The 8,691-nt window shown below is 41.2% G+C and overlaps 1 protein-coding gene across 1 annotated transcript in view; it reads right to left on the bottom strand.

Annotated features, from left to right (window-relative positions):
* The window catches only part of LOC144631662 (uncharacterized), a 55,503-nt gene that overhangs the window by 38,496 nt on the left and 8,316 nt on the right, over positions 1-8,691 (bottom strand). The window lies entirely within an intron of this gene.

Genomic DNA, 8,691 nt, shown 5'->3' with positions numbered 1-8,691 from the left:
TCTAGCTAGCTTTGTCGAAGAGATATGAAGCTAAGTGCATTACCACTATAAACAACATTTCCTTTTTTTTACTCTTAGTAAATGGATGGTTTAATTCCGCGATGACGGAAATCAAGCCTCTAAAAATTCTAATTCTTGATCTTGTACCCAGCCAGAAATAAGACAAAGTTACCCATTATACATATATAGCGTCCGGCAAATCTGACCATTACTGTAAGATTAAACAACAGCCGTCCTTAGATGTCAACGTCAGCAGTGACAAGCGTTTGCTGAAGTTTTAAGACCGATAGTTTTCACGTGAAACTTTGTAATCTATTGAATTACTGCTGGGGATCAATTTTCCCCAGTCTAGGTTTCAAACCCCCGTTATTAAAACATAAATAGTTTTTAAAATAATTGCTAACGGCTACTTTTGAAATGTATGTTGCTAAGCATAGAATACGCCAAGTTTAGTAAAAGGCGTTGTTTCATCATGTTTATCACCGCTGTTTGTTTTTTAATTAATTCTCCAGGCAAATGCACTAAAACAACGCACGACTACAACTCACCCAAACTGCTTGAGTCACAAAAGCCTCGAACTTATCTGTAATTCAACTTACTACTTTTTTAAAGATTTTGCTGTTCCGCAAGTTGCCACGCCTTTCAAGCCAAAGAAGTGGATAAACATTAACCCCCAAGTTTTAAGCTTCTTCGAGCTTCTTGTTTTTTAACACCGGGCGGTTAAATTAAAATTTATATATATCAGAACCATCAACAGAGACAGCTTAAAAAAATCGGGAAATTACTTGAGTGGCTCGGGCAAGCCGTCGAGCCACTAAACTACATCTATGTACCTTTCTCTGGCCGCGACTGGCGAGCAATCAAGCCACACACGTACCTATATCTTACTCGTTCTTGGCCTCCTATGACGGGCCACCGAGCTGTCGAGCCATGCACATGCCTAAACATCAGGAATACCCAACGAGGAAATTCAGTCAAAAGCCTTGGAATGTAGTTAAATCTTTTCGTAATTTTTAAGCTGACTATTAAAGTCGCAAGAATAAAATCATATTGGATTTGCGAGCTGTTGTTGTGTTCCCATTCCAAAAATGGTAGCTGCCATGTTCCCGTACCCAAAACAGTATTCTGACCTCTCCGAAAACGTGTTATATTTCCCAAACGCATAATAAAGCAACATTTAGCCCCGTTCAGTACTTTCATCCGGCAAAGGGGTGCTTATCTCCGGGAGGGCTTATAATCGGATGTATTTTTTTGGTTGCCAGATAGATGTGCCTATAACCGGGGGGGGGGGGGGGCTTATAAGTGAGAGGGCCTATAACCGGAATTTTACGGTATTGGGTGCCCTTGAAACATGTACTGGTTCTGTAAACTCTTAGCCTGCGAACAGGCTCCCGAGTTGGGTTTCCGCGAGCGAAGCGAGCGACGAACGCGCAAACGCAAGCAAAGCGAGCCGAGCTCGCGTTAACCTGCGATCACCGCGCGAAAAATAACGCCTGATCGCGTTCGCTTAGCCTGTTCCAGGCGTTCACCCAACTAACCGAACGCCTGGAACAGGCTAGCGTTCGCCGCTCGTGGAAACCCCACTCGGAAGCCTGATCGATGTGAAGCTGCTTAATCTCGTTCCCAGATCTCGCAGTTGGGAACGAGATTAGAAGCTGCTCATGCAGAGATATTTTCAGGATGGTAACCGGTTGTTTCGCCTACGAGTTGTTTCGCTAACGACCAGTTCGCTAACGAGTTAGGTCGATTCGCCTACGTCTAAAGTCGTTTCGCTAACGAGCCGTAGGTCGTTTCGCTAACGTATTATGAAGATTCATATTTTATGATATGTACTAATAGAACATAACAATAACAAATCAATCCGCATTAAAGAGCCGTTGAGTTTGACGATGACAACAAATTCAGTGACGTAAACACGACAGTTTAAAACATACCGTAGTTAAATGTTCGCCGCGGTCAAACGTCTGAGGCTGCTTTTGTTTTCTTATTTCGAGAGAAATCATTCACGTTAACGTGGAATCATCGGTAACGATATGTAAAATAGCTGCTGAGGGTAAATATATTTTTCAGTTCCCTTAAACGGGACTCTTTACTTTTAAAATGCTCCGCACCCGAACAAAATTGCTTTGACAATGGCTCCGACAGTCGGCATTTCGCCGTTTTCAAACACTTAGAACTTTTTTAGTAAAGTTCCAAACAATTTAGTAAACCAGGAGAATACTTGTTAAGTATCGAACTTTGAACAGTGGAAATAAAAACCTTATCTTTGAAGTAGTTTTCTTAGTTTTTACGTTTTACCGCGGTGAAAGTTAAATGTGTCTCCATGTTTGTCCGAAAAAGGGCTGGAAAGTCAAGTCCCAGTCCTCCGCGCAACATAGAAGACTGATCAACATTGTAGACAAGTATACGTGATAAAAAGTTTATTTTACCCAGCTTTTCTTCAACAATCGACCAATTCGGGTCGGCTAACTGAACATATGCAAATTACAAAGACTTAAAGTTTAGTGAAGTTTTGTAAGCAAAGCGACATCACAGTATGATCATCAGAGTATGATCATCAAAGCGTCTTCATAATTGAATAAAAGTTTGGCGAGGTTTTGTAATCGAAGCTAAGCGTCTTCACAATCGATTGAATGTTTAGCGAGGTTTTGTAATCAAAGCGACTCCATAACTGATTTTTTTCGATTGACAGACCTCTTGTGTGTGTTGTTGATATTAGGTTTCGTCGAAGCGAACAAGTTTAATGTTAACATAAAGTAAAGTTTGCCACGCACCATAATTTTATTTTATTTTGTTCAAAAGTAAGTTGTTTACAGTTTGAGTTTCTTAACAATACCAGTTAATCAGTGGCGCGCGCAAGGTAAGCGTGATTTTTTTTTTCAGCTTTGTTATCGACTTTTCTATTGTTTATACTTGTGACTTTCTGGACAAAGAAAGCTAATTAGTGCCTCGCGCTTGAAAAGTGTGATATTTTCTTTTTGTTTTTACATTTTTACATTACATTTACTGATTGTAAATAGGAGTAAGGCTTCGAGAAAAATGTGTTTAGGACGTAGGCTTCAAGAGAAAAATATTTGTAAATAGTTTCATTTGTAATAAAATGTAGTTACTTTGATTACTTTGATGTAATGTATATGAAATGATTCATATATGAACTGCGGATGTATATGAAAGTGATAAACGATCGTCGCAGTGAATTTCCAATTTAAGCAATTGGAATAAAGAAGCCTGAAAAAAATTCAGGGCTTGAACCTTGGGCTTCATCCCGTTGAAGCCCTGAATTTTTTTCAGGCTTCTTTATTCCAATTGCTTAAATTGGAAATTCACTGCGACGATCATAAGTTAGCTCGCTAACTTCGGACTTTCAAGCTTAACTCTTTGAAGCGATTCGAGTTTGTCTTTCGGCAAGAGCGTGAGTTCGATTGTCTCATTCTGTTGATGAAGAAGCTTTGTTTCTCTGATGATGAAAAAGAACTAAAAGAGACGTCAGGGTATTAACTTTATACGTTAGCGAAACGACCTACAGCTCGTTAGCGAAACGACTTTAGACGTAGGCGAAACGACCTAACTCGTTAGCGAACTGGTCGTTAGCGAAACAACTCGTAGGCGAAACAACCGCAATTCTTCAGGATCCTCCGAAAAGATTTTCGTTTGGACCAATCAGAGGTATCGTAAATAGTGGCTTTTTTATCGATTGGCGATTGATGTAAGAATCTAGGTTTCAATTTACTGAACTTTTTATTTGGGTCGTAAGTACTGGCTTCTTTTAACGTTTCGAATTAAGCTTTTTCTGATATTATTTCTTCACCCAACTGCAACTTTGTTGGCAATGCGTGCATTTTTTGGTGCACTAGCCTGCGTAGCTGGCGGTTTTGTTGGGGTTAACGCGCGCGTGAGCAAGTGACGAAGCAGTAACTATCGCAGTAAGGTTCTTTCAAACATTCTTTGATTCATTCTTTCTGCTGTTTCATCTTTCGGTCTAAACGTCAATTTCCCAGTGGATCTTGAAATATCTTTATTTCTGACATACAAAACGATCTCTCGACTAAGCCTGGTTCTCATATGATCGCCCCAATACTGAGACGATCGTAGGCCATCGAAGCGATCGGGGGTTCTCGTAATTAGATCGTCCCAATCGCCTGGTATGAGCGAAGACCTACAAAAATCAGTCATTTTAGCCCTAGATCCAAAACAAAGACAGTCTTTAATGAAAGAGCAAAACTCGTGGCCTCCTATCTTCTCAGTTGTTGCAGTTTAACGGCGAAGAAGGGAAAGAGAAGCTAGCTAATAAATAATTACTGAGGTTCACAGCATTATTGGATATATTGCAGGCAGCTGAGGCCGCAATCTATTATAATTATTGACCCTCCTAAAACCCTATTTTTTTCTCTGCATTACATCGACGATTTCAGTCGCTTCCACACCAATGTATTGGTTCTGGCTGCAATCGTCGATATATTGTAGAGATAGAACAATAGGACATGGGCGATCCAATCGCCGCAGACGTTAGCGATCGTCTATGAATGTTTTCATATAATCGCCCCGATCGCAAGAAAAACTTTTTGAGGTGACAAAGGCGATAGAAACGATCGGGGCGATTATGATTATTGCGTTCGACGAAGGAGAGCGCAAGCCTAATTCTGTTTTGCGTCCTGTGTCTTTTGAGTTGGTAGGCCTGTGCACTGTTATGCGGAATGAATCGAGCCGTAATGCCCGCGCAGGTGTATGGACTCCGAAATGTTTGTAAGAATAATTTAACAACATTGATGGCGAATAAACTGAGAACAATAACTTTATTAATTCCAAGAATGAATGACAATTGCTTGTCTTTAAATGTGTGTTATGTGTAACTAGTGGTAACCACAGGTTAGAAAGTGCGGGCCTCAAAAAGTGTTTTTTAATCACTGGACAAAAGAAAATTATTCCGAGTAAGGGTCGCAGACGAACAAAGCCCCGGTTGGTTTTGTTCGTCTGCAACGCAGGCTAGGTCGGAGTAACGCGTCACGTTTAAGTCACGAATGTTTTTTATCGTTTCCTATTGGCGCGAACCAATCAGAGTCGTTTTTTTGATTGACAGTTTTGCGAAGTGTAGTCGAGCACGCGGTGTGAATTGAGATGTGATTTTCCTCCGTCGGCAAACTCGCTTTGTTGTCAGTGTTATAAGGAATTTCTCGAGAATAACCGTTGTTGGAATCATTCGCTTAAAGCAACACCTTTAAAACAACGTCTGCAAAACGTAATGTCTGCAAGACAGAAGCCTTGATCTAATGTGACAAACTGTTGATTTTTCGCATTCTTATTGCTCTTGGAGACAAGATTTTTCTCTTCCGGTTTTACGACAAATGTAGTGATTGACATTTTTTGCATTCCGATCGTTCTTAGTGGAAGAACAAAATTTTCAACTTCCGGTTTGCAGATAGCCTTTATCAACGTGGCGCGCACGCGTAATACGCAATCCGCTGGTCACTGTCAAGATTAGGGTTGCGGGCCTCTCTTGGGCCCGCAATTATTGTGGGTATCATTTATCGAAGTCTGGACAGAACTCTGTGCACGACGTGATTTGGTCACGTTATACAAAAGAATGCTTCCGGTGCCGCATTTACTCGACTGAACAATGGTTCGGTTGTATTCGATCGCTTCATCTGCTCTGATGTCGTCTACACCGTGCAAATGTTTAACGCAAATGCGAGCCTCATCACTCGAAAACGCCGTGTTCTGATCACAAGTAATGATCAAGTGGCTCAACAGCCGCCGAGCTACATAACTCGGAAAGTTTGTTATTTGATCACAAGCCATGATCAAGTGGCACAATGGCCGCTAAGCTATACAACTCAGAACATTTGCTATTTGACCACAAGCAACGGTCAGTTTTGGTCGCAGTTCAGCGACCAAAGACGACAGAAGAGGCGATTCTTGTACGAGAACGAAAGTAAACAGTTTTACTAAGTACACAATCTAGCGACCAAACGAAATGTTCTAGCGAATTCGTGAAGAACGCGTGCAGAACAGCGACCAAAGACGACAGAAGGCCAAGGGACGATTCAATGCAAAAACGAGACTAAAATATCGTCGCACCAGTTTCCCGGCCGAGACTTGCCCCTGCAAAAATCAATCGGGGCGGCCAATTTGGAGTCCATACACCTGCGCGCGCATTACGGCTCGATTCATTCCGCATAACAGTGCACAGGCCTACCAACTCAAAAGACACAGGACGCAAAACAGAATTAGGCTTGCGCTCTCCTTCGTCGAACGCAATCAGCGATTAGGGGAATGCGTTCGAGTAAGGCTTGAAAGGAGGGGTAGTTTTTGGTGTTGACTGAGATTTCCCCTTTTTCTTGTACAATTTGTTGGTGATAGGACAAAAGAGGAAGGTGAAATGTTTGTAAGAATAATTTAACAACATTGATTGCGAATAAACTGTGAACAATAACTTTATTAATTCCAAGAATGAAAGACAATTGCTTGTCTTTGAATGTGTGTTTTGTGTAACACACAAGTATGAAAGTAACGACACAGTTCAAAGTTCAAACTTAAACTCAGCTGTGGCACTGTTCCTTTAAGGTTGCAGACAACATTATTTTATATTTGAAACAGCAACATGTGAATTCCATAGAAAGCACGTTTAACTTGAAACAGCAATATATTGAAGTATGAATTAATATTGCAGAATTTGCTTTCAACTAAAAATACTTACTGCCTGGATAATTACATTGTCACACCAAGTTCCTGGTGTTGACATTTGCTGAATGTAGTCTTGCCAACTATTGTCAGAAACGCTCTCAACATAAAATTCTAGATGATTATTCAAGTGCCTAATACCAGCAGCACGAATTTGAAAATGCAACTCTGCAGTTCCATACAGTTGGTGTGAAAGCATGTCAATTGATAACTCTTTCTGTTTACCAGTGCAATAATTGTATCTTTTTTTTCTCTTTCTGTTTGTTTATGAAAAAAAACATATTTACTGTAAAAATGTTCAGAGTTACACAAAATAAACCATTTCTTGTAATCGCTACAAAAATTTCTAATAAGTGAGGAGCTTGGGAAATTATGTTTCAGTAGTTTTTTAAGTCTACTTCTGTATTTCTTTCTTCTAAGCAATTTAGTAACTCTACGAACACTAGAAATTCGAGATGGTTCTCTGTCTCGTTTCCTGTTGCTTTTTTCACAGCCTGAGATTTAGGGGTATCAAATGGTCTTTGCGAGCATTTGCGAGCATGCGAGCACAGCGTTTTTCTTTGCGAGCACGAGTATTGACAAAAATTAGCCTTGCGAGCAACGAGCACTTTTCAAAAACCTACCTTCACTAAAAACCGAGCATCCGAGCACTTGTAAAATTGTGCGAGCGCGAGCAAACGAGCACTCACTAAAATTTTGCGAGCATTTGCGAGCATTGCGAGCACTGCGACATTTTGAGGGACCATTCATGACCCCTAGATTTCTCAGCATTTGTAGAGATCATAGCAACAGAACAACTCCTATCGCCATTCTTTCCAGCTACAACACGGACATCTCTTTCATATCTCTTTATAAACTTACTATCATAATTATTGTGGGTATCATTTATCGAAGTCTGGACAGAACTCTGCGCACGACGTGATTTGGTCACGTTATACAAAAGAATGCTTCCGGTGCCGCATTTACTCGACTGAACAATGGTTCGGTTGTATTCGATCGCTTCATCTGACTGAACAATGGTTCGGTTGTATTCGATCGCTTCATCTGCTCTGATGTCGTCTACACCGTGCAAATGTTTAACGCAAATGCGAGCCTCATCACTCGATAACGCCGTGTTCTGATCACAAGTAATGATCAAGTGGCTCAACAGCCGCCGAGCTATATAACTCGGAAAGTTTGTTGTCTTTGTTATTTGATCACAAGCCATGATCAAGTGGCACAATGGCCGCTAAGCTATACAACTCAGAACATTTGCTATTTGACCACAAGCAACGGTCAGTTTTGGTCGCAGTTCAGCGACCAAAGACGACAGAAGAGGCGATTCTTGTACGAGAACGAAAGTAAACAGTTTTACTAAGTACACAATGTAGCGACCAAACGAAATGTTCTAGCGATATCGTGAAGCACGCGTGCAGTACAGCGACCAAAGACGACAAAAGGGACGATTCAATGCGAAAACGAGACTAAAATATCGTCGCACCAGTTTCCCGGCCGAGACTTGCCCCTGCAAAAATCAATCGGGGCGGCCAATTTGGAGTCCATACACCTGCGCGCGCATTACGGCTCGATTCATTCCGCATAACAGTGCACAGGCATACCAACTCAAAAGACACAGGACGCAAAACAGAATTAGGCTTGCGCTCTCCTTCGTCGAACGCAATAAGAACCAGCCTTCCTCAGGGATTGCCAAAGGGTTGAAAAAATAGGTTGCCAGTTACATTCCGCCAAACATGGACACAACATTGCAGCATCATTTTCGCGATATCAACATTTTTTGTATTGACATTAATAGCGTAAAACATACAATCATAATTGAAGAGAAGTGTTATAATAAAACAGTTAGCCCACCTCTTTGTCTGCAGCATTTGAAGGTGACCCCCCCCCCCCCTCCTCAGAACATCCTGGATTTTTCTTGACCACCCCTCAATTCTTGCCAGCCCACCCCCTGGCATAAATAATGAATGTTCCCTTACGGTTATTGCATGAAGAAAGGGAGTTTGAAATCCTCTGCCG

The sequence above is a fragment of the Oculina patagonica genome, chromosome 12 (assembly GCF_052425735.1).
Source record: "Oculina patagonica isolate OP01 chromosome 12, crgOcupat, whole genome shotgun sequence".
In the NCBI taxonomy this organism is placed as follows: Eukaryota; Metazoa; Cnidaria; class Anthozoa; order Scleractinia; family Oculinidae; genus Oculina; species Oculina patagonica.
The sequence above is the reverse complement of the archived record's forward strand: the minus strand, read 5'-3'. Positions and strand labels throughout refer to the sequence as shown.